Source organism: Dromaius novaehollandiae, chromosome 5 (assembly GCF_036370855.1).
Source record: "Dromaius novaehollandiae isolate bDroNov1 chromosome 5, bDroNov1.hap1, whole genome shotgun sequence".
NCBI classification, from domain to species: domain Eukaryota; kingdom Metazoa; phylum Chordata; class Aves; order Casuariiformes; family Dromaiidae; genus Dromaius; species Dromaius novaehollandiae.
The window spans coordinates 49,029,965-49,054,926 of record NC_088102.1 but is presented as its reverse complement, the minus strand read 5'-3'; the positions used below and the strand labels follow the sequence as shown (position 1 = coordinate 49,054,926).

The 24,962-nt window shown below is 37.6% G+C and overlaps 1 protein-coding gene across 13 annotated transcripts in view; it reads right to left on the bottom strand.

Annotated features, from left to right (window-relative positions):
- The window catches only part of LRRC4C (leucine rich repeat containing 4C), a 546,204-nt gene that overhangs the window by 8,367 nt on the left and 512,875 nt on the right, over positions 1-24,962 (bottom strand). The window contains exon 9 of one of the 13 annotated variants that reach the window (XR_010389425.1): positions 8,222-8,320. The exons of the other annotated variants lie outside the window; for them this stretch is intronic. The gene's annotated coding sequence lies outside the window, so the exon portion shown is untranslated. Of the gene's footprint in view, positions 1-8,221; positions 8,321-24,962 lie in introns of those variants that run through there. 13 annotated transcript variants of the gene reach the window in all.

Genomic DNA, 24,962 nt, shown 5'->3' with positions numbered 1-24,962 from the left:
TCCCAGGATGACCTTATGCAGAGGTGACTCTTTCGACTCTCTTTGAGGAACTCTGAATGCTCCCAGGATGTCAGACCGATCCCCTTTTAGCAGCAGTGCCAGCAGAGGAAGACAGGAGAGTTTTAGTCTAGATACCAGGAAACAGGCACACAATCTGTTTTAGCTGCACAGAATACTGAAACACATTAGGGTAAACCCTTGTCCCTGAACAGAGACTGAACTGTGGGCAGGGAGCTCCACTGGGGTCAGAAATCCTCAATCGACATCTGCTCCGCAGATGCTCCTGCAGCCTCAGATGTGTGTCCCCATATGGCTGTGGAGCGGTGGGCTGGGGGAACCACGTTGCTATGGGTTCGATCACCATACCCTCCTGCTCCCCTTCCGCCTTTCGGTCCTGAAATTCCTTTCCACCTGGCTCAGCCCCCAAGGAATAGCACTCTTCAGCTCCAGAGGAGTACAAACACCTTGCGTGCTGTTCTCTGCCTGTATATGGTACACCACCACCATTTTTTTTCTCCATAGAATTTCTTTGCCACCAACAACAGAATAACATGCTATGTCCTTATTAGAGTGTTACAATAAACATAATCCAAAATCAGTAAAAAGATTGGCTAAAGTCTGATTGCAAGTCCTTCTCTTCTTAATCTACTGTTTAATTTTTCTCATAGATTGGTTCCCATCTAAGTTTTTTTTTTTTTTTTTTTTTTTAACAGACTATTTTACAGGGAAAACTCATCATTGCAACCATAGAGCTGTGTATCCTTTCCTCCATTCTTAAAAATCAGTTTTCCCTTTTCATTGCTGTAGGACTTTAAAAGTCTCAACAACAGTTTGGGGAGCCATTGCAATAATGCCTAACAACCTGGGAGGTTTCAAAGCCCAGCAGCTTTTATCTATTTGGTTTTTATTTTATTTTTAGTTAAATGCAGTAGAAGGCAAAGAGTGCTAGATAGGCAGCCCGGCAATGCAATTTGATTACTCACGAGATTAGGTAAATGGAGACACTCACCATGCAAATTACTCTCCTCTTTGTGTGTCTCACTGGTTGGCTATGGGACACAGCCAAGATTCCCTATGGCCCCCTGAAGCATGTAAGTGTGGGAGGTTGAGCTGATATTGCTGTACCACGAATACTTCCCCCTTTCCCTTCTGCAAACCCTCTAAGACTCAGCTGAACTAGTAAGACACTGACCTGTAAGACCTAAATGTGGTTGGACACATTTAATCCTACTGAATCACCATTGATTTCAGGGGAGGTCAATCAAGGATGAGTTTGATCCAGTCTGCCTTTTTCTTCTTTTCTTTCATTTTGTTTTACAGAAAACAGATTTATTTTCCAGCATGATTTTAACCCCTTATTTTCCAGCACAATTTCATTTTTCTTCTACTACATCTTCGTGAGGTTTGTAGTTTTCTCCATAAATTCAGCTAACATAAATGAAGCTGAAATAGACCTTTTTAAAAAATGAGATATTTAGTGCACGTCAGTCCAGGCAAGATTATTTGCATTTCAGCCAGAAATTAAGAGGTTTCACAGACTTTCAAATTATATCAGTCTGGCAAGTCCCTTAATTTCTAAAATTTCTTTTACTCCCAAGCTCCATTTCACTTTGTATCCTCAATACAACTGGTAACATTTGCTAATTTTATAGGACAAACACAGAAAACATCAGATAAAATGTAATGGATATTTCTGTATGAAATACTGATTTTTGTTAAGAGGAATTTGTTGATATTTTTTTGGCCCTTATACTTTGCCTAGATGTCACCTGAAGGGTGAAAAGGCCAAAATAGTCCCAGTCTCTCTGTTGAGACTGCTCACAATGGTGTGAATAGGAGCAACCTATGAGCTGTCCACTATCAACTGACCTAAATTCATTTAATAAAAGCCACCAAAATACAGCTAGGTACATAAACATTCCAGAAATTTAATTGGAATTAACTTTGAAAGTGGGTTAATTATTGCATTAAATCTTTGTGTGGTCACTCCTATTTAGAATCTAATTTAAGCTAAACTGAATCAAGGCCATTGTAATTTTAATTAACAGTGTCCATAAAAGAATGTAATCCAGTTTAGCTAGTCCATTTTCAAAGTTAATTTGGATTCATTTTTTTGAGACCCCATGTAGGCATTAGGAACTTTCATTCTGTATTGACTTGGGCTCATTCAAACCAATTGCATACAGGTAAAAAGGTTTTCTACCTCATCACTGATCTCTTGGGTTATTCAAGCCCCACTTCACTCTTCTCACTTCGCTAATTCAGTTGATAAAACACAGTTTCTCTGAGGGTTTTTTTTTTGCTTCCCACTTTCATCTTCTATATTCTTCTGGACAGATATTTATGTGGAAGAAAAAAGGCAACTGTACAGAAGAAATTTTGCAATAGCCCTGAAAACCAAATTCTTCCAATTACTTACAGCAGCATATCAGTACTTCTCATGTGAAAACCATGATACAAACCAAAGCCATATAAGCACTTTCAGGAAATCATTATCTTACGCTAGAAATACCTCAGCAGGTAAAGATTAAGCTACAATAGCTCTATAATTATTAAAAGAATGCTTTCTTAATCCATTTTTGCTTTATCATCAAAGCAAACTCACAGATCCCCTTTTGGAAGGCATCAGTGAACAACAACAAAATTAGTAAAAAAGCGAACTTTATTAAAAAATTAAATGATAACCCAAAGCAGCGCTTCCAAACACTGCAGTTTTCACTCCTGTCATACGGGGGTCATTATCTTGGAACACCGTAGTTCTTCTTTGTTTTAAGCAGACTAACAGTGATTTAAGACTACATCTATTTAAAGGTACTGCACTGATGCTTCATTTTAAACAAACTAGTTCTGGTCTCATAGAGTATTACCATTTTTTTCATATGGAAAGATTAAATTATATAAATCAACATCATCTTCAACAAAATACTGCAAGATTTTTAACTAGCAGGCAAAATTCTGCAGGTTAAGGCTATGGAATGCTATAATACAGTGTTTTAAAAGATGCAAAGGCAAAAATATGTGAGGCTGGCAGGAACCAAGACTTTAGCCCCAATGCCTTCCAAAGCTTTTTGCTCACAGTGTATAAAAAAAGATGTAGGAAATGTCAGATCAGAACACCACATAGTCTAACAACATACATACAAAAGCAACCAGTACAATGAAGATCAAGGATAAAAATTGGCAATTAGAATATATACTTGCCCTTAAGAAAGTTTCTTCCAAATCTCATAATATTAGGGTTTATTTTTTAAAGCCCAAACCCTGAGGGTTTAACATCCTTTCCTAAATTACAATTTACATATTTGCCTATTGAAAGTGCCAGTGCTGAATATTGTTACCTATACAAAGTTTTTCTTTGAATCTTGTTGAGCCCTTGACCTCAGCAGATAATATAAAGTAGGAGACAGAAATATTTGTGCCAATTATTTTAGTTTAATGAACATATAATGCAGTTGGGAATCAGTAGTACTTTCTATATTTTGGCAACAGAGATGCTCTGGTTAACTTTGAAGTCATCTAGAAAGATCTTGAGATTATTTTGAGATTAACAAATCAGAGGATAGTCCACTCCAGTGGCATGAAAAATCATGTTTGTGATTTACAAAGTGCAGTTTTTCCAAATTCATTTTGTAATTTGAAAAACAGAGCAGATTGTGAGGTGAAAGTTAAATATATTAAAGCAGCAGTGCAAAATCTGCAGCAATGCTTTTTGTACTGTGAATTAAAATCTGCTTAAATACTTCAGTGCAGTAACACTGTCTTAAGAGAGGTGTTCTCCTGTTTTTAAAGTCTGAATTATTTGATGTTGAGCTGGAGAAGTGCTAGGTAAGTTTTTCATAACCTTGGTAACTATGGGCTCACTTGCTAGTATGCATTATTGTAGAGGACCTTTTGTGAGAAACATACCCAGCTAATAACACACTAAAGCACCAGACTCCACTTTCCATCATTGCATTTATAGTGACTAACTGAGTCCAAATTACTTCCTCATTCTGTTAATAAACAAAGAGACAAAGAGAAAAAGACAGAAGATAAAAAGTTAAGGCTGCAAATAGCCTCGAGTCTGGCAAATGATGGTTAAACTTCTTTGTCCTTCGTAGCTATGGAAACCCCATAAGGTAAGAGTGGAACACAGGCGTTTTGTGGTCTGCAATTTACAAGCTGTTTATTTAATTATGAAGGAATATGAAACTGTTAGGGGCAATGCAATTATCATACTGTGATAGCTTTTTGGTTAAAAAAATAGGTACAGAGAAATAAGAAGTTAATTTTTTGGAAAATTGCTTGTTTTAGGACTTCTTGAAACTGTAGCACATTGTTTTTTTACTGAGATTTGCTCCCCCCCCCCCCCCCGAAAGGGTGCGGGGAGCCAAAATTAGTAATATGACATTTTGCAATTATATCCCTCCATAGATTCATAGTAATTATGTCCATTCTATGCCCAGTGAACAAAACCAAGGTCAGAGTGTATTTCAATTAAACCCTAGGTGTTACCAAAACGCAGCACAGCCAGAATAGCAAGCACATTATTACCAGATCTATCACTGCTGAGCAATGAATAGGTCACAGGTGCTCTTGCATACAGTATTTGTACACCTTTGAATATCACAAATGGGAAAATGTTTCAATTCAATTTAGAAGGCAGCAAGTGAAATAAAATTAAGAGTGAAACTATGTGATGACTCATGAGGCCTATAACAACTACCTACAAGTATTTTCCTGGATCTGAACAACAAACTCCGACCTGATACTTCTGTCATTGGGAGCTCCAGAAACGTCGGGGCTGCAATGCCCTTTACACACAATGGAGTTTTGACAACAATCCATCCTTGACTGGGTTGCCTTAATAAGACATCAAACATAAATGCATCCTTACAAGGCCTCTGAAAAGTAGGTAGGTATTATTATTTTTAGTTTACGGCTGCAGAAACTGAGGCATTAATGCATTCAATCAGCTGGCAAAACATAGTATAGGTCTATGTGGTATTTTGCAAACAAGAGCTCCACAATCCACACTGACTAGGTGCGCGTTCCTCCAAATTACAGCGGTGTAGCAACTGTTAGATTGTTGCTGACCCTGAGCTGATGTGCCTTGCAGCACTGCTTCGGCCAAGTGCTCCCAAGAGCACGGACAGAGTCTGCATCAAAGCGGAGCGTGGATGAGGCTTGCTCTCAGCAGTCCACAAGAGACCATGTGGATATGCTGTAATGAAAGTTGTCAGCGGCACAGGCAGGACTAAGACTCACAACTCCAGAATCTCATTTCCACGGGAAGATACACTTTGTGTGCCTATTAAAGGGTGTGATGACGTTTTAGAAGACCAATATGCTATGACATTTAAATCTAAATTTGACAAAATACTAGAAAATGTTCTGTCCTATTCCACAGATTCCTGTATTACTCTGATGATAGTGTTTGAATACCTTCCAGAGATGCATTAAATATCTAAATTTGTCTTTTCATCTGTGCATTCTTTCTCTCATCTCTTCTCTTAAAGAAGGACTGTATTCAGATGGTGTTTTGTTGGTATTAAGTATCTGCTCCTAGCCGTTGATACTACACACAGGGCAAGTTTGAAGAAATACACTGTGAGCTTAGAATGATAGTTTACCATGTTTGTTATGCCTTTTATTCCTTCCTGAAACTCATGGGACATCTCATAAGAAACGTTTCTCTTTTACCAAGAGAACAGACCACAGAGGCTTGTAACACTGGATCATCTGGGACCCAGTCCAGTCCTTCCTGCAATGGGAACTGGCAGGGGGACTCCTGGGGAGCTACTGCCACCTTTTCCCTGCAAGCAGTTCCCAAAGCTTTCTCCCCCCAGGGCTTTCCAATATGTGTGCTATGATCTTCTGATTCTTGGCCTCAGAAAGGTTTTCATATAAGCCTCACATCAGACAGGGTCTTGGCAAACTCTGAACAAGCTATTCAATGTAAATGTTTAAAAGAACCAGAAAGAATATTGCTGCCATAGAAGTGAACAACTGGCAAAATGTGATGTTTCAAATCATTATCCTTTGGGGACAGCTAACCAGGAGATATTTAAATCACTCGAGAAAGAGCAATAGCTCACATTCTGGGGTCTATTGCACTGGCTGAGGGTGCAAAGGGAAGAAAGGAATCATTAAGAGATTCAAAACTGTTTCACAGTAAAGAAGGCAGACTGTCTTCTGGTCACGTCCACACCAGCCCATGAAAATGTGAACTCAACCTTTCCCGTCTGCCATAATCATATTCTCTCAAACACCAATCCTACTGCACCAACGTCTGTTTCTTACCTAGCAAAGAACTGATGCTGTTTCACAAACCATAGTACTTCTGAAAGACAGCATGTTCCATAACTAGTTTCACTCTAAAGTGAATCATTACTAATGTTTTAGTTACTAAGAGCCAATAATGACTGCACTGGCCCCTTGCATATGTTTGTATAAAGCATAGTTGTAGGGTCACACACATATATGAAAGACTACATGTGAAATATGGAAATGATTCACACTGCAATTTTCCACTGCCCCTATCAGGTGAAAAACATCATTTCTCCATATTTTCCTAACAGCTTAGTCAAGCACTGGAAGCGGAACCTGACCCACCACAAAGATACAAGTAATTGGAATTTTTTAACTGTGTTGTCTACTTTGAGCATTGTAAATAAAAATAATAATGTATTTTTACTTTGCATTGTTTTAATTTTATTTAAAAGTTAAGTTAATTTCAAAGTAACTTGTTAACACTGAAGCACTCTGTTTCTATGTACTAGGCACTAGCACACTTCTGCGTCATGGATTTCAATGTGTTTTTCCAGGGTATCCAAAACATTGTAGTGCACATCTCCACAGAATATATGGACTGATTCAAGAACGAGTAATGAGTAATGCAGATCTGCATGGAAAAGTTAGTGTTAATAAAGAAAGCTCCTTTGAATGCAGCAGCAGGGTGAAACAAAGGCTCCAAAGGAGTTTGTGACAAGCAGTGGTAAATTATATGAGTTATTCTCTTCCTATCCACACCATCTATAACTCCAAAAATCATAAATGATAAAGACAAAGAGATAAGAAGTCTGTGATAAGTCTTACAGAAAAAAACTAATAGATTACTTCATATAGACATGTTTTGTAAACTGACAAATGTACTTTTATATGATGGAATATTTTCTTTATGTAGACTGCTTATAGACCATTTATTGAAATCATTGGCCAAATTCAAAGTATTGTAACATCAGTGTGAGATTCATATTGATGCAGGAAAGTTAACAAATACCTTTTAAGGAAATGAGCAGGTTCACTGATGTACTATTTATCTGCTTCAAGCTAAACAACACGATAAAATGTCCAGTATCAGAAATGCTGCCTGCTTGTTCATATGCAGTGATCCTGAAGTGCTGATACAGTATTCTATATTCATGAGCTGACCACAGACTTCCATTTTTAACTAGACCATGAGAGAAAATCATGGGAGAAAAACAGCTCCTACAGAAATCAATGGGAGTTTTGTCTTTGATTTCAGTGGAGCCAGGACTCCATCTCGTATGTCAATAAGAATTTGCTACACAGAGCCTACTGCAGATTATCGTGGATGCAAGTACGAGGGCTTTGGCGCCATTCTTTTAGGATAGTTTTCAGGGAGATGGAAATTTAATTTTCATTTAATTAAAACTGTCATATAACATAAAAGGAAAAGTAATAACTGAGCTAGCTAAAAAAGACAGAGTTCATGTCTGTGAAAGTGTGCTATGAAACAAAAATAATTTTATACTTTAAAATATTAAGATATTAATATCTTAGATTCTTAAAAGATTCCAAGCCATTACACTGCTAGTTCAAATCCTTTAAAATGTGTATATCAACAGAATGAATCCAAGGTTCAAAACAAATCTGAAAATTCTCTCTCCAAAGTGGAATAAATTTGATGGCTGATGTTATTCAAGGATATAAACATGCCTGTTTGCCATAAAGCTTTCCATTACTCTGCTGACTTGTGTAGCAGTACAAATATATTTATCACAGACAACAGTGATACTACGTATTATTAAGGATGTCCAATATCTGCCATTACACAACACTATTTTCAGTTTCTTACAACTTGGTAAAATTTTAACCATTTACAGATGAAATGTTCCATGTTAGGGATATATCCATACTATATTCATTGAAGGTTATACAGAAATACTTGATATACTTTAAAGTATATACTTTAAAGCAGTTAGCATACCTTATGGTAACAAACTGTTGCAAAAACAGGGAGCTCATTGCCTCTACATACCCAAGTATTAACTTCAGATTATTTTTTTCATTCTGTGCACTGAATGACACAGGGTTCCTATGAGAAAAATATGATGTCATTATGTAGTTAAAGATAGTAATAAAACACATACAAGGCAGCCAACGAGGTTTGCACACAAATGCACATATTTATGTATGCGCATGTATACATAATACCCTTTGTAAATTATAGTTCAACACTTTCTAAAAAGCTATTTGTTTCCTATCAGGATAAAAGCAAAAAAAAGTATTTTCTGAATTTTAAACTTCTAACTAGTGCTTAAGCCAGAGAACATCAAAAATATAGTTGAATGACAAAATACTAAGGTAAGCAGATCTCTCTGGCTGACAACTTTTTCTTGGATTCTCTTCTATGCCATCTACTCCAGCATACTGCATGATGATAAATACATTAACAATTTGCAGATAGTTACTAGTAAGAGGATCATTTAAATACTTCAAGTAGACAAATAAACTGATAAAGCAGCCCTCCCAAAGGTATGCTGGTGAAGCCTTTTGGCACCATCATGCCCTCTTCTCTTACGAGACTATTTCACATCAGTTTCATGTGGTTTAGGGCTGCTATTAGCAATGATAACTGTAAGTGCTTACCAACGTAAGCACTAATGTTGCACCGAAATACAGGTATTGTACAGTGTATTTATCCCCAGCGCTGCTCTGCCTTGGAGACTTTCATCACACAGTGGACCATTTAGTCTGGAAGTTAGAAAATTAAATGTAGACTATTTTTTGCTGTTTGGCTGACATTTCTAGCTATATCCACTTTTGCAACCATGCCTAATGGTGGCTATTACTTGGTTGTCAATGTCTAACCTTGATCTGCAAGAATGATTTCAAAAACTGAGTTTCCGTATTTGGGGAAAAACACCTTCATTTGTTTATTCGCATTGCTGTCCATATGCTCAACACTTAGGAAAGCTCAGGAGCTGACAAGATATAATAGTAGCAGCTAGAACCAGTGAAGACCACCAGGACTGTAAAGGTTTAGTCTCACAGGGGAACTTCACAGAAGCACAGAAATCCCTTTTATTAGACCTGATTTCTGGACTGGGATCTAAATCTCAAAAGGATTTCAGTGAAGCCAGGAGGGCTGCTGGGTATCAGAGATAAGGAGTAAGCACAGATTTAAGAACTTCCCATACTACTGCAGCCATAGCTCTAAAGCTGACACTATCAGGGAGAGGATGATGGAAAAATGAAAATTTTTATATGTGAGCTCATCTGTGGCTCTGAGGAGAAAAGAAATGTGATATACATAGCACATTCCTGTGGCTTCTCTTCATTTTAATACTTTCCATTCCAGAAGTGCAAAGGCAATCTTCTTCCCTATAACTCTGCAGAAGCTGGCAGAACTTGATCTAGTTCTTAGATGGGTAAACCGGTATTGCTCCATTCCAGCCAATGAAACCAGACTGACTTTTATTCCAGCTGAAGTTTGGGACCCTTGTTACCCTCTAAACCAGACTGACCCATTCTTGAGGAATATCAGGAGGTTCAGCTAACTAATTGCTAAGAAAATGTAGCTTCTATAAAATAGGCTTCAACTGGCAGGGATAAGGTGAATCCTTTTGTTTTAACAATAAAGCAGATCTGTGTCCTGATGGCTGAAATGCTGAAGGAGGGTAATAGTACATTAGAAGACTGGATTTAGTTTTAGATCTTAAACAATGACTTTTGATTTTTTTTTTTTCTAAATGGTAAGTCTTTCCTTTCTTTCTCTCTTTTTTCTTCCTTACTGCTATGAAATACAGGGTTGAAATGGTAGCTATGAAATAATAGGCAGCAGACATACCCTGTGATGAATCAAGAGAGGTCCTTATCTCTAACCTTTATAATGTGTTATATCTGGTGTATGTGGGATTTAGGAGGTTTTACACTGACTAATAGATGATAATAGCTTACAGTTATATACTGACTTTCATGTAGAAGTTTTCCTGTGAGCTTTAAATCTTACATTGACAAACAACATATAGTGTATCAGAGTCACCTTTTCCTGCACCAAAATGCAGCTGTTTCTGGAGAGAAGCATAGTAGCTATTTTATAGTATATTGTGTTATGTCAAAAAATTCTGAAAAGTGCTGCCTTCAATTCAAATTGAAAGCATATTTTTGGAAATATGGGATATTTATCCACATTGAAATTTGACCTACAACAGTAGGGTAAACATCCCTACTGTTTTGGAAGGTGAATTTTGCAAAGAAAGCTTAACTCCCAGCAGGGTGCATTTCTCATTTACCTGTATCATGCTGGAGAACAGGCTTTCTGTTAGCGCAGCACTAGAGTGCTGCTGCAGGATTAGCCTGGAAGAACAACTTCCTATTATGGAATTGCTAAAATAGCTTCTTGCAACTGTCTCTCTTGTTCAGCAGATGTAACGGCTCTTTTTTCAGGACAGTCAACAAGCTTGGTATCCAATGCGAGGAGACCACAATTCTATAACCTTGACTCAACAGTAACGCATGCATACTGGCACTCAACTATCTATCAGTATTTGTAGAAAGATGTGCTGGATGGTCTCTCCTATCCTGACAGCCATCTTCAGTAAGCCAGCAAATGAGAGGTTACTTGGAAGACAGTTAGCCAGGCCTTATCTTGCTTGTTCTTTAAGACGAAGACAAATGCTGCAAGGGAGCAGCCATCATCTGGCAGAATCTATGAAAATTCAGTATCTGCTCTTTAGGCTACCTTCAGCAACTGCTGCTTCCTTTCTACTTGAAATGGGAACAAGTTAAAGCTCAGTGGCAAATATGGGGATTTAAAGTCCTCTCTACAGGTAACCACAAGTACAAGAGAGCAAACCTGTATTAAATTTTACCATAATTCTTTACGACTGTTTAAGGAGGTAGAGTTTTCTGCTGCTCAACAAAGCAGCCCATCAATGTAAACTGCAGGACTGCAGTATACTGCAGTCAGCAAAACAGCCTTAATAATCTCTCCTGAATATATAGAAATAGAATAGCAAGACACCTTTCAATTTAATTAAGGGTCTGTCAGGAACTTACAATCTAAAACTTCATTTTTCTTTCTTAAAGAGTACTAAATCCTCCTTTTAAAATTTAATTTACCTGCAGTATGGTGTCAAAGTTGTCAGAATTTTTTTTTCCTGAAACGCAGTACAAATTGCTAAGTCATTTAAAAATTATATAGCACCAAAAAGCACAGATTTTTTTTCTTTTAATGGTTTGGGGTGCTTTTTTTCTCACCAGGATCCCTCACATTTACACTAAATACAGCTTCATTTCTCAAAATGAAATTTAACAAGCAGTACTTAAGAGTGAGAAAGGCACTTACTAGGCTAAATTCAATTGCTCTTCACTGCTATTCTTTATCTTCCAATTTTTACTGAAAAGCAAAGTAAGAACGTACTAGGGAGTGAAAAGAATAAATTCATTAGTGACTGCAGAAGAGGAACGCAGCCACAGCAGACATTACACCTGAAAGTTGGTGTAGGGCTGTTACTGTCCTTCTCTTGAAATTCTTTGTTTCTCGAACTTGGTTCACAGATTCTGAGCAGGCAGTTGCTTTACCTCCCTTGCAACCTGCAAGGACTAACGCTGACTCTATTTACAACAACAACACCTTCACTTAATTTATTTCCCTGTATTGCCAAAGTAAGGTTTATAGCTGGGTGCACATTCTAAAGGGACCACTTGTGATTAGTTTGGCATTCATTCTTTCCTTCCTTCCGTACACTAGCATGAACTAGGAGAACCATCCCAGGAAGAGACCTTACGAAGAGCTTATGCCATATGAAGCTTACAGGCCATACCACTCTGCCCAGTATATTGTGCAGTAATCATCAGTTACATGAAGAACTGCAAAGATCCAGACTTTATACTTCAACTACAGTAATCTGACTCTTCGTCCCTCTGAAAAAAAAAAGAAAAAAGGTCCTTTTTCTGACCACACACTGAATTTTGCTATCTGGGGGCATTCTTTTAACAGGAAGTTTCCAGTTCAATTCAAAGCATGAAGATCAGGTCATTCAACACAAAATTTATTGCAGTTATGGCTGCTGAACCAGTGCTTTATAGCATGAAGAGCGCCTGTACAAAGTCCTGACTGTGCTGTAATACTGTTTACTGTCAAAAGTAAAATTCACCAGCCAGATCCACAGCATGTATAAATCAGTGTAGCTTCACTGGCACAGGATCTGGCTCACTGCATCCATTTAGATAGTTTCACAGTCTTCTGATCCTACATTTTTATCCAAGTGCTGATGACAGGCAATTGAGGATTAAAAAAAAGAAAAACATCAGAAAGGGTACCCACTCTTTTAGTTCATTGTTAATGAAACAACTGTTGTTAGATTCAAGGATGAAGATTAGCTTTTTAAATATGTCTGGTATTTAGTTCATTATATTCATGGAAAAATTACATTTAATGTCATATTTCTCAAAAATGTTTGACCTTTATCAACAGTAGGGTCAAAAAATTGCCGTACAACTTTTCATGTCTCTGTCTTTTAGGATGACTAATGACTATTGGATTTCTGTCACAAAGGCGGTTTCTAGAAACTGTGGATTAAATAATGACAATTACAAGAAATTCAGTGGTTAATACTGGTGAGAGTCTTCTCTCTGGAAACAGGGCATTAAATGGTGGAGAATATGAGTACTGCTGATGCATTATGACTTGCCAAGTTATATGGTCAGTAACTAACAAATTCAGGATGGGCACTCAAAGGTCCTAAGCTCAAGCTTCCTCTTTTCATCTAACCCAAATTGTCCCCTAAATAATATTAAATCCACCATAGGTTTACTTTTATGATCTAGTATTAAATGTTCAGTTGTTTTGAACCACAGAAATCAAATGAACCACTTCTTACTTTTCCTATTTGCCCAGACCTCTCACTCAATTACTTCAAAAGTGAATCAGAATGAGTTCTTCCACATATTTCTATTACATTTTTTGTGCTTTAAAAATGCACTGTGATACATTTTACATGTTTCTATGCCATTTTTACCTTCAGGGTAGTGCTATATACCTTACCAATATTACGTTTTCATATGCAATATGCAGAAATCTCTCCTTTCTGTTTAAAGTTACAGATTCATCTTAAACATGAGTTAACAACATATATTGGAGAAGATCACAGCCTTCCATTATCTTGAATGTTTGATCTTAATAAGGCCTGACTGCACTTCAATCCAGTTAGAACAAAGTGTGCAAAACTATCCAGACTGCGTTCAAAAATGGTAACCATAATCTCTGATGTTTTGATTCCTTTCTTATTCATTCAAAGGCAAGTGTGAGCTAATAGAATTTTTCTTGTTACTTAGAGCAGCTGTTTGCAAAATCTGGAAACTATATAAAGGCTTTGCCAAGAGATTGTACTTCAAAAATTAATCTATAGTTGATTGAAGACCTGAAGTTCATTGTCAAAATTGTATTTAAAAGTGTGATTTACTATAGCTTACAGTGTAATTCACAACATTTGACCAAGAAGAAAATGACTAATATTCACTTAAAAGGGTAGAACTCTAGGTTTCCAGGACACGAAAATGCCACTTGTCCATGCATACCATTCTTTCAGGGATTTTTTTTTGTTGTTGCCTTATCATCGCCTACCTGTACTATCTGATACCTGCAGTGTCTGAGCAACGGTGATGATTAATCTTCAAGAGTTAAGTTTAAACATGCTACAGAGAAACACGAGCACTGTCTGTAGCATAGTATAGCATGCAGACATGTGAGGGAGAAGCATGAATACATGTTTTCATTACTTGCACAACTCTACAGATACTGAATAATATTAGGTCAAAAGTTTGTGAAAAACTTTTTACTCATTAAATATTGACCATACCTCTAATGAATAAAAGCTTTTATTATTTAATCTGTTTAGTGTTTTTTTTCTTTAAAGCATGGGCCTTGAGAGTAGCATAGGGCCTTTCGAAATTCTAGCAGTACTGTACAAAACTTCTGCTAATGTCATAGTCTAATTCTTTCTGCTTTTGTCACCCACAAATATGTTACCATAATGTTACCCATTTGTCAACACACAGATTGTCTTGGGTGATTGTACAATAATAATTAAAATAAAAATCTGTGGCAATGTGTAGACTTCATGGGTCAGACAGGGAAGTTAATCAAGCTACAGATTCACCAGTACTGAAAGCATAGTCTAAGTAACTTAAATATTTAGATCTAGGGAAAGAATTAAGGGCAGTGGTGTTGTGGAAGGGAATAAGAGACTCGACAGAAGAAACAGATACTTCACATACTGAGCTGGCTCCAGGTTCACTTCTATACTAAATCTCTGCCCATGGTTTCTCAAGCAGTACCTAATGTTCCTATACGAATTATTGCTGCCGCGATGCAGATGCAGTGACATAAATGACTATAATAAGGAGTAGAAAAGGTGGATTGGGCTAGCATTAGTCAGATATACAAGTTTTTCTTAAACTCCTCAGAACAAGCATGACCTTGAGCTTCAAAATTCACAGTATGGACTGGATGACTGGTCAACCAAGTCACTTTGTGTGGTCTCTGCTCCCCATCTGGGTGACTGGAGGATGAGCACTTTCAGGGCAAACAAATTATAGCTGAAGTTGGAGTTTGCAATGGTAAATTGCCCATACAATTAAAACATGGCCACATATTTTTGCTGCAAGGCAGCACAGTAATGAATGAATATGGTCAAGCAGAATTAAAACTTTGATTTTGTAAACAGACTGGGGATTATTTTACCTACCACTTGCTCACTCAGAGTAAAGCTGAGTGGTGTGTGTCAAATTTGCTGTTAGTTGAAACACTTAGGTGAAGAAAACAGCCATATACCACAGCTAATGGAGTTATTCCCATAATACATGTAGCAAAACTTTTGTGCTGCAATGCTGAAGATTATAAATTTGCACCCTGCTGCTGAAAGATGCTGGGAGGGTCATTACTTAGCCTGAGCTGAAGCTGATTTGATCTTGAAACTCAGCAGAGCAGCTTCCTGACTCAAGATCATATGGTTATATAGTCTTTATAAAGAGTCAGAAAGGAAAAAAAAAAAAAAAAAGCTCATCTGAGTTAATTACTACAGCCATATCTGGCTCATTAGTGCCATTGATTCATGTGGTGTGAAAACACAACTGAAAAGGTTGCACCCCAGCAAACTAAACAAGAGAAATGCTCTTTTATAATTATGAATGAAGTAGAATCTTTGATTTATGGTTAATTATTGCTTTGACCACCTGATTTATCCATAATTTAAAGCTAAACAGGTAGACAATGCAAGAAACATAGGGCTTGCCAGAGAAATTTAATTTTAATTTAAGTTTAATTAGAAGTCATGTCTTTTTTTAAGTTGCCTTCTTAATATTCTTTCTATTCTTTTTTTCTACTTTTTCTTCATCTCCTCCCCCATTCCAAAAACTCTGCCAGCAGAATTTACCAAACAATAGCCTGTTATGCAAGACACTGAAATGTACACAGTGTTTTTGATAATAACAAAATCCAGAACCCTGGAAATACTTTTCACAGAGCCTGGGGATAAAAATCTAAAGAATTTAATTTCTATAGACCTTACAAGAGAGTTTATCCATGCTACAAGATAACCCCAAACCATTATCTAAAATAAATCATTTTTAATTAGGTTGTAAGGAAGTAATTCTGGTTTCAGTAAAATCATTAGAAAAACACCTTCTTTCCACAAGAGTTTCATTATACTCTGTATGTTTTTAGAAGAAAAGAAGTGCAATCTTGTTTAATTTTTACAAGATCTCTATTTTCTTCATCCCTGTTAAAAGCTACATCCAGATCATCTCTCTCAAACATATTTTCTGGTAGGTCAGCTACAGATAAGCATATATACTTAGAGAAGGAATGGGCTGAGGCCAACATATGTCACGGTAACCAAATCTTTAATTCCTAAAAGAGGAGTAAGGTATCTACGTATTTTTGAGAATCTGAGCCTGAGTTACTCTGTGTCTTTTTATTGTTTGGTTTACTGTTATCTTCCTGGACTTTTTAAACTTACTATCTTGGATTCAGTTGAATAATATAGAGACCTCTTACGTCTAAGTCAGAAAGCAAAGCATGTTGTGATGCCCTCTATCCCTAATTTAGTCTCATTCCTTTCAAGCTCCTACAAATGCCGTACTCTAGACAGAAATAAGAAGAATGATGTCTCTCAGAAAGACTGGAATTATACTGTACAAGGAATGTTTATACAGAGGGTCTGAAACCACTACTAGTCCTCTGAGAGAGTCCTAAGGGACTAGGATTTAACAACTTGAGTTTAGTGCTAGGCAAATGAAACAGAATTGCTTCTGGGAAGAGGAAGTGAAATGGGAAGACGAGTGTCTTTGTTACCATTTTCTATTTCATAGAACAATCCTACCTCAAAGCTGCTAAGATCAGTTCCTCAGATACTCTGTTTGCAAAGATGCGATGTGGGGTTCCAGACAAATAATGCCATGTTACAAATGCTACTGCATCCTGCCAAGGACTTCAGGCCAACTGACTATCTGTTCTGTTGTTAGCTGAGAGATGAATATATATATATATGTATAAACATACAAAGCATACATGCATCACAGACTCACATGCTTAAAAAGGAGGTAGGGACAAAAAGGAGGTAGGGACTGCAAGTAAGGCCTCAACAGAGGAAAGACACTCACTTGCCTACTGAATAACCCTAGTCTGGCTTGGTTTGAGGGCAGTCACATGTAATCCATTAATTTGAAATCTAATTATGCTCTGCTGCTAAGCACTAATGCACAGAACCTTACACATCCAAGGAGACATTTCGAAGCGTTTTCCTTTGCGGAATGTCTGCAATACCTACTTTTAAATTAAGGACCCAAGATTATACCTTCACTGAAATGAAGCTAATATTTGCACAGTGAACCAAAAGAACATTCTCCTAATGAGCAGTGTGCTGTATTAGGGCAGACGCAAACATGAGACAACTCCGATCCAGTCCCCACTATCAAACAAAGTCTCCATCAAATGTGTCTGGTGGAAGCACAAAGATATGCTCCTTTGTGACTGAAAAATTTGCATTTTTAAGAAAAGAATTTGCTTGCTCAGTGTTTTAGTTACAGTGGTTAAAGAGATCTTTGAATCCTAGTTCATCCTTTGGACTGAATAGCCTTGGAAAACGAGTCCGCCAACAAAAGAACAACGACCTGCATACCCTGTCTAAACTTCACTGTGACTCTTCCAGGATTAAATCACGTGGAAGATCTTTCTTTATGTTCCTCTTTAAAACACAGTTCCTGCAACATCATTGATATCCTTATGTCCAAAAATACTACAGGTTCTGGATTTTGTGTTTCATTTGAAAGGATCCAGCAGCACAACAAAGATGAAAAGCTTACTTGGGCAGAGATTCAGCATGCGCTCAGAAGACCTCCTGAAATATTACTTTTAGGTCCTGCATCACCAAAGATTTCATACTAAAATCTGTCACTTATGGTTTGGTCCTTCTGATACCTTGAAAATCAGATGACATTATGTACAGAGAACATTTTATTCTTATTATTATCATCAACACATACAATTCAATCAAAACTGTCACAGCTAAAAAAGATCAACAGAGATTACCGCTTTTAAAATTACATGATCACCAGAACATGGAAATCACTATGAATTTCTAAGAACAGCTGTAGGATGGACAGTGCTTTTATAACCCATTAATGCTATCTGAACTTGTACATCCTTATCAAGGTTCCGCTATTTCAACAAATTGCTACTTCAGAGGAGCTTTATCTGAACACACAGTGTTCCATACCGGTGGCCCTGCAATCAGCAATAAAATATAATGAAACAACATTAACAGCACAGTGTGCTAGCTTGAGCCGCATGTAATTCAATAAGTTCTGTTGGTTTGGCCAAGGCAATTCCTGTCTGTATGTTACTTTCTATCGAGTTTGATCTGCTTAAATGCTAAGCATACATTCTGATTTTACCACATTAACATCAAAACAAAAATTAGAATATGAAACATTAATAAAAGCAAAATGATTTGGCTCAAAATCATTTAACCAACCTGCTGGCTTGAAAACAGAGGGTATCTAGCAGGTTTCTGAACTACCCATGCTCAAATTTTGTGTTTGTACTGTTTTTAGCTCTCATGATTTCAATGCAAGCTTGTCATGGCTCATGCAGAGCAAACCTGCAGCCAGGATGAAGTTAAGGCATATACTTAAATGAATGTACACCATCTTAAAATCTGTCCTATGAGGATTATAATAAGAAATGGACATATAGAAAACTATCTAAAGACCAAGATACCTTTAATTTGCATGCAGAAACAGTATGAAAAAGTCAGTCAGGTCTAGGATTGTTTGTGATAAGCAGGAGAGTCTAACTGGAGGTGGAGAGCAGGGACTGGTGCACCTTTTTCTCTTCTCTATGTATCACTTGACCTGACTACTAAAGCAAATTTTTGTTAGGCTGATACAATATTTAAAATTAGCTGTGTTTTAAGAGGAGACTTTTCAGAGTCCATCCCAAATGCTGATTCAGGCAGCCTCTAGCAGTAAGGATGGAAAGAGAATTAAAAAAAAAAAGATCAGATATACTTTATACCTCACAGAGTTGAAGTAGTACTCTTTCTTGGACGTCTGGCTTGGACATCTATATATACTATATAATATACAGGTCTTTCTGTACTTGACAGAAAGAGAATAAACTATACATCCTCTTATGCTTTAGGGATCTGAACCCACACTGCTGACACCAAAGGCTATTTATTCATTTCATGAAACCAAATAACTAATCTCTTAAAACTAATGTCTACTACAAAATATTTACGGGTGTTATTGTTAGCACTTTGTGCCAAAGCAAACATGCAATTATCTGAGACATTAATTACGGATGAGACGTTTATGCAGATAATCATATGTACATATAAACATATAAGAAAATTAGCAATATCAGCATCTGTCCCTTCAGAAGCCTTCAATGCAAGAGCACAAGCAAACAGATCAAACTGCAATTATTTCTTCAATTAACACGAGAGCCAAGAGTCCAGAAGGGATGATCAAGACAGATCAAAAGTAATGTCACTATAGCAAATGTCTGAAAAGAGTTCCCTTATCTGAAAGGATGCAGGTTTTAGTTATTTGTCTAAGTGTCCTCCATATTAAAGCCTCTCTGGTGCTGCCATCCTGCAACATTTCACTGAAATTACTGGTCTGCAGATTGTCTACCTGAAACATTCAACAAAACTGTATGCATACCATGCCTGATTTGGAGCTATCTCTATGTAATACCCTGAGGGGAAACATTACATGCAGCTGCAGCCCTTCTGTTTTTTATTATTGGTATTTCTTTAGCTAGTTACCTACTGGCATATAATCTTTACCAACTGCACATATTTGGCTATAAGAGAAAGTAAGTATGCCCTTGCAATGTGCCTTTTCTGCACAAGAGCAAAGTATTTTCTAGCCCTACCATCAGTAAGGCTGCTGCAGCCTGTACTCTGTACTTCTGTAAAAGAAGCAACTGCTCTTTTATTTCAGGAGGCTAACAGAGCCAACAAAATAATCCCTTGTCTTTCCCATACCCAATTCTCTAGTTACATTGTCAGACACTTTGGGCTTCATTTGAAACATCAGGTATTGGTCACTGCTTAAGGCAAGACACTGGACTTCGTGGTTGTACGACCTGACCCAGCATGGTAAAGCCCCTGCTTCCAGGCGGCAGCCTGCTGGATCTCCCTACGGCACTGCAGCGGCTGCTGCAGCGACCACGGCGGCGTGTGCAGGGGCGCGCTCGCCTCGGGGAATTCACGGCTGTGCACTGCGGGCGAGGGGGTGGGCGTGCGGGGCGCGGAGCCGCCGGAACTGCTGGCAGCCCCCTCGGGCTCTGCTGCAGAAAAAATGAGTGCGAGGGAGCTGCTGACAGCCTCCACGCTGGATGATTGGTTTCCTTCTGAAATCAGGAAAGTAAAACAACACTCGGCAGCGATGAAAAGAAGTAAAAACAGCCCCGAACTATCGCTTCTCTCAGCATCCCAGAGACTGGCTCGGTGCCCAATGCAAAATTACATCTGAACTCTCACATGCAGCTGAGCAGATGAGAGAGAAATGCTGCGGTGTGCAGGGGCTATTGGAGCTGAAGTTCCCCTCTCTATTTGATCCTAAAAGCAGCTGAAGATCTCGACCTAAGGATTCCACCTAGACATTATAAATATATTTTTTCGCAGTCTTGCACAGACAAATGTAGTGTTGTTCAATGATGCAGGAGTGCCCCTATAGGAGACTTAAAACTCCTTATTCAAGAAAGCTGCAGCTCCTGGTAACAGTTCCCCAAAGCTGGGCTCTCACATCTGTGCTTCCCCGAAGCCAGGGAACCTCTCTCGGCACTGATGGCCACCCGGAAAGCAGCCAGGCTCTGAGGTCCACCGCTACATTGCACCACCGAGGGCAGGAGCTTGGCCTCTAACATGAGGGCAGGGCGGTTTATTGATACTGCGACCATTCAAAATGGCTCAAACCCAAAGCTTTAGCAAACTGAGTTTTAAAGCTACAAACCCTTGTGTTTTCAAGCAAGCATTCGTATATAATTAGATAAATTTAGAAAGAAAATTCTCCTATGCACAGGTTATTTTATAACTGCCATCTGTGCAGGGTTTTTATCCTTTCCACTGAAGCGTTTTGTGCTGCCCACTCTCAGAGATGGGAAACTGGATGAGCGTAATCACTAGGCTGAGCTAGCAAGGCAGTTCTTCAACTCTCTTCCTACAGGGAGGACATATGAATGAGGCTACAGATCAGTTCCAAGAAGAATGGATATTTTACTTTCTAAGATATTAAGGTACTCGTTCATTACAACCTGAAAGGTGAAGCTCTTCAGATAGCTGAAATTTAAATCAATCTACAATTCTTTTCACTTTCATGTCAAAATCTGCATTTTTTACTGCAATAGGTAACATTGCTAGCCTTCTAAAGCAATGTTGTTAGTTGTTCTCTATGCTGAGTTAGGGTTACTATATGTGAGATCAGCTTTTCTGAGAATAATCAGCATACTGTATTCAACTCTTGCAGGGGAAAGAGGAGCTAGTTTTGATTCCTCTTCATTTCAAGTTTAATTTTCTCTTCTTAATCTGAGTTTTAAAGGGTCTCACAGAAGTGTCAGCTATTGCTTGATGATGGAATTTCATTAGTCTAAGGTGACATTTTAGGTTTTGTTTTAATCATTTCTAGTGTTATTGCTTCCTGCAGGGAAGGATTCATTTAAATACTACACATTGCTGAGCACAGTAAAGACCTCCTTTGGCAGGATATGAGAAAAAAAATCACTTATTGCAGTGATAACTATTCAGACCCCAAAGAAGGACAGAGAGTAGAGAGGAATACAGCAGTCTGAGAAACTCTTAAGTCTGGCCAACTTTTGTAAAAAGAGTAATCAGATGATAATGCATGGTTTGAAATTACTACGGAAAATCTTTTGGCACTGAGAAGCAATTCCATCTCCCATGACCAGCATCCAAAAACAAATCTATGGCATTTCCTTCTGCACCAGACATATGTGTATATATGCATATACAAAGTCTGTATTAAGACGCTGAAACTTTATTTGCATTAACAAGTTCCCTTAGAAAGAACTCAAAATATTCAGCAATATACAATACACAGGAATTTGAAGAATCTGTAATGAAATTCTTTAGACCACAGCTGTCAAAGTTCAGCTCTACATTTTCTAAGTTACCTCCCATTCCTACTGATTTACATTTACCATAGCCAGCTGCATTCATTAAAATCAATGTCCGGCTCCCAAATACTATTCTATTAATTGTTCTAGAGAATGAAAGCTCAAGTTTCTGAACACAGCATGCTCGGTATTTATTTCTAAAGTTGTATTTTAGTGATGGTGCATAAAAATATGACTTAAACATTCAAAACTTTAATAAGGTACAGAAATGATTCACAAAATTAATTTTGTATCTGTTAATTCTCTTGCTTTTGAGCTTAAAGACAAGCAAACCATTTTTTTATCACTTGTTTTCATAAATCTGTCTGGAGCTTAAGATCTCAGTTTAAAAATATGGCTCTCTTTCCTACAAGGAAAGAGAAATGAATTTTTGTTTATCAGAAACATCATGAAGAACGATGACTCAATGACTCTACTAAGTAATGAGATTATCAAAGCCATTGGACACATTTAAATTTTGCATTATTTAGATATTTACATTTTCCATTAAAGAAGGGGATTTTACAGGAATGTACTGTCAACAGAAAATTTAATTTAAACCCAAGGGATTATTGGTCTTTTTTTTTTTTTTTTACCTTTTCTTTTTTACATTTTAACATTTTCCTGCAATGCTGTGATCCCAAATCACAACATTGTGCCGGGGCGTGAACAGCAGAAACCAAAACTGATCTGTGTTCATGCATTGTCCAAGCTGAGGAAAGTGCAGAGTGCAAAGAGCATGTGCATTAGCTATAAAAATTCTGTCAGCTTTAATAATTTATGTTATTATTAGTAACACTGTGTGAGCAGGCATGTTTCCCAGGATTCTCTATACACAAAGCAGAGTCCAAAATTCATGCCTTTCCTGTGGCTAGGCTTTATCATTGCATGGAAATTAGCAAAATAGCTTAGCATTAAAAATATATACATGTTTCTACGTAGACCTCCTCAAACTTCACTGCTGGTAGGTTTTCTCCCTTAGGATACCTTCATCTTTTCTCTTCAAAAAAGCCATTCCTACTTCTTTTATATTTAGGTCATGATAATGAGTTACCTGCCTCAGTGAGTCATTGTGCTGCTATTGACAATCCTTATGATTTTATAATGAGTTATTATTTTTAAGTGTCAAATTATATTACCTTCTCACAGTCAGTCATGATGCTTTCTGTTCTTTGAAATAACTGCTGGCCACATTCCTATATTGGCATTTGCTGCAGAAGCAAGAATGGTCCACGTATAAATATCCACTGCTTTTTCCTGTTTTTAATAAAATAAAGGTAGGCTTCCCTGTCCCTGAGAGTCCACCTCCTGGATTTGATTTTACACTTAATGGGCTGAATAATAAGACTGGTCAGGAATTTTACAGGACTTTTTTTTCTTTTCCACAAAACTCTTGCCAATAAGACAATTTTGTCAAGGCTTCCAGTGGAGTGGGAAGCCCAGGCAATGTGTGAGCCCTGTGTAGAGACTATGTCTATGACCATCCTTCCACCTGCTACTGAGTGAGAGGCTTGGTGGCCCTGGACAAAGTAACCTGGATGCTCTATAAGCCTGGCTTAAGCTGATTCTCCAACTTTCTTGTTGCCAATCTTTGCACCAAGGCTCCTGTAAGAAGAAATACTGGTTTCCTCAGCAGCCCAGGGATCTTAATATTTTGTCACTTCAGTTTGATTGAAACAAAATCTCGGAATTCCTATGTCACGTTAAATTCATAAACTTCATTCTGCTATTAATACTTTTATTTGTGATTTTTTTGATTTTTGCAGTGATGAATTTCAGCTCCCAGTCAGTTTTACCAGGTAAAGGGAGGAGGACATGTACGAAGAATGTGACAGTCTGAAGGGTAGCAATAGGAGGTTGAGGGTAATGCAGATAAATGCAAAATTTTGCAAAATAGGAGAAAACAGTGCAGGAGAGAGATTGTGAAGTTATAATGGATAACTATGAAAAGAATTTTAGAGCAGTCAAAAAGCATATTAACATTAGCAGTTATTAGAGAAAGAACAGAAAACAAAATAAAAACATCACCATGCCATTTTAAATGATTTACACTTCCATTTCTTGAATATTATGCCACATTTGAGAAAGGATTTTTAGAAAGGAAAAAGATTCACAGAATAGTAGCAGAGATGATGAAAGACATGGAATAGATTCTGCAGGGGCAAAGACCAAACAGACTAGGATTCTAGGAAAGAAATAGAGAGGGACAAATAATGGGAGTTGATAAAATCATGAGTGATATGGAAAAAATGAATAGGAATTCACCAATTTTTCCTGCTTCTTCTTACTTGAGAATTAGGAATTATAAAGTGAGTGTATCAGGAAGACCTAGGGGAAGTAGCACATACAGTTTGCCTGCTCTTGCTCTTTGGTGTGTACTTATAAGTACTGCTGGAAAGAAAATACTAATCCAGACAATCCCATGGTTTGAACCAGTATCGCCATTCTTATGGTAACAGTGTCATTCATCGCCATAAAAGCAGTTTTGCATCAAAACTGAGGAGACAAACTAGCAGAATGAAAAGCCACCAAGAGTACTGCTAAAATATCATCCCAGAGAAGTCCCAAGTTGAAAATACTGCAGAGTAAATCAATAAGTCATCCTTATAATCTTGTTCTTTTCCTATATTTCTCCCTACATAACCACTCTGAACTAGTACAGGAAAATGATACTGGACTAGATGGATCCATATTCTGATTTGGAAAGGCCATTCTTATGTTCATGCTCTTAAGAAAGGATGCCAGAGGTGAGAGACCAGAATTATTAGCAATATCATACGTTAAAGGAAACAGGATGATTAGATCTTCTAAAGAACTAATCCTCCTAGTGAGAGACTCCCTAGTGAAAGGAAAGAAGAGGCAGCACAGTGATTTGAGAAGAAACTGGAAAGAGCTAAAACATACCTGATAATATTAGAAATGAGGAGGTCTACCTTTCTGATTTTGCATTTCAACATGAATTTTGGACCTTAAATCTGAAAGCAAGTGGGTGGCTAAAGAACAAAAAGAAAATGGATAGCACATCCCACAAAGTGTGACTAGGATT